We start from the raw sequence: 2,397 nt of genomic DNA on the forward strand, positions 1-2,397 counted from the left end.
CCCTACCCCCCCCAGCCCTGCTGTCTGCACATGCGCGCGCGCGCACACACACTCTGTCTCTTACCTGGGAGTGTGCTGGGCCCGCATGCAGGCCACATGACCCTTGACAGCCAATCACCTTGCCTGCTGCTCCCAGCCTCAAACAGCCAGCTTGAGAAAGCAGAGGCAAAGCAAAAACTCGGATATTTGCTCTCATTTCAAAAACCTGTCCCAACACAAGGACAGGGGGCCAAAAAAGAAGACATGTCCAGGAAAACCCAGACATATGATAACCTTACATCTTATTTGCTGCCTTGGTCACATGTCCACTTTGAACCATGGTCTTCATTGACATGCAGGTCCCTTTCTTGGGTGGATAAATTAATCGCATTCAACCATACTAAGGACGGAGGGTAGAGGGGGGAGAGAAAGGGGACGGTGTGTAATTCAAAATGGACCGTCCAGGATCTGGTACTTCCCATTAGAGAGACAGAGGTCAGAAATCGTTGTATCTTGCTAATCAAAACCATACAACTTTTTGTGTTGAAAGACGAAAATGTTTAGCTGTGACTGAAGAAATTGGGTGTTGTCTTTCCTCTTAATAAATTAAGTCATTTGAGTCATTTGCAGGTGCAGCAAACCACAAGAGATTTCTCTCTTTTAAAAAACAAGTATTTTTTTAACTAACAATTACTGAAATAATATGATTTATGATTTTACAGAACACTAGAAACAAATCTCTCAAAACAAAATGACATCCAAAGAAACATGATCTAGGACACACAAAATCATAAGAAAGTGTGTAAACAGTATTTATCAACATTTGCTTATTTAGCAACAACAAAACAACATACTTTTGTCTATCCCTCTCTACTGCTAGTCCACTTCCTATGTTCACCCAAGTTGTTTTTTTCATTGTCTCAAAATAATTATCCCTTATATTTTTACCAAGATTATTTGTACCATACAAATAGGCAGATACTATCAGAACAACTTCTGTTTGCCAAGTGTTTGGCAGGATGAAATTTAATTAAATCAATTTTTCCATTACAAATATCTAAGTGATATTACTCACTAAGGTTTTACCTGAATCTTAATCCTTATAGGTGCAGTTAAAATGGAAAACATGTTAAAAGAATCAAATAGGCATTTTTCCTTGAAGCATAAATTAAGGATCCTCTATAATAATCCTAACTTTTGTCATTTTTTTCTGCATCAAACAGGGTTTGTGGCTGATCTTTTAATGTTTCCAAAGAGCCACCACATGGACTCATATACCAAATGATATCTTTACACACAACTCTTGGTTTAAATGAATGCAGAAAGCAGAATACAGAAATATGTTTTGATTTCTTCTGAAACTACAAGATTCCCAGCTCGAGGGTCTTACTCCTTAGCTCAGGAGTAAAATCATTTGGGATCAGGAAATAATTTAATCCCATGATCAAATCTGCATGGACTGGGGCAGGGGAAGGGAGGTTGCCTTCCTCTGATGCAGTATGGTCCCCTTTCTTGGATCTCTTGAGCAGACAAGGTTCTTCAGGTAAATCTGATATTTTTTATTAGACCAACTCAAACAGTTGGAAAAAAATCTTTGCAAGCTTTTGGGCATGAACACCCTTTGTCAGGCTGAGAAAACATCTCCAGTTGGTGTGTGCTCTTCCTGGATGGAATGAATAGTAAAGAAGCCAGAGGCTGGCATGCATGCAAGACAGGCAGCCAGCCTCTGGCTTCTTTACTATTCATTCCATCCAGGAAGAGCACAGACCCGCTACAGATGCCTCCACAGCCTAACAAAGGGTGTTTGTGCCCAAAAGCTTGCAAAGAAGAATTTTTTCCAACTGTTTGAGTTGGTCTAGTAAAAGATATCAGATTTACCTAAAGAACCTTGTCTGCCTATGTCCTTAGACCAACATGGCCACAACCTTGGATCTCTTGAGTGCATTTTAACAAACTACTTTCTGTCCTTGCAGTAGCAAGACACTGACAATGTGCTTGTCCCTCTGCTTTACCTGTGTCAAGTTAGGGTATTTTTTGATGTTTTCAGGAACTGTACCTGGTAGTTGTACAAGAGAGCTGTGAGTGTAGTTTTAAGGTTGGATTAGACCAGTGATTCGCAACCAGGGTGCCACAACATAATGTTATTACTGTTACGTGTGCAAACAGGATTCACAAGATAAACCCACACGTCAAATAAGAATCCATCGTGCCAAAGACAGTCTAACCTGTCATGGTCTGAGTTATTTGCAACAGAAGCATTTTTCTAAAAAACCCCAAGTGAAAACTAAGAGTGGGCATTTTCTGAGGGGTGCCTTGAGTCTAATGAGGCTGAGAACTACTAGGTTAAACAAACACTTGTTACAGGGATGCTCCAGCCTCAGGGGTGGTTGGACTAGACGAGCTCCTGAGGTCCCTTCA

This window comes from Gavialis gangeticus, unplaced genomic scaffold (assembly GCF_001723915.1).
Source record: "Gavialis gangeticus isolate Ggan-Ray unplaced genomic scaffold, GavGan_comp1, whole genome shotgun sequence".
In the NCBI taxonomy this organism is placed as follows: Eukaryota; Metazoa; Chordata; order Crocodylia; family Gavialidae; genus Gavialis; species Gavialis gangeticus.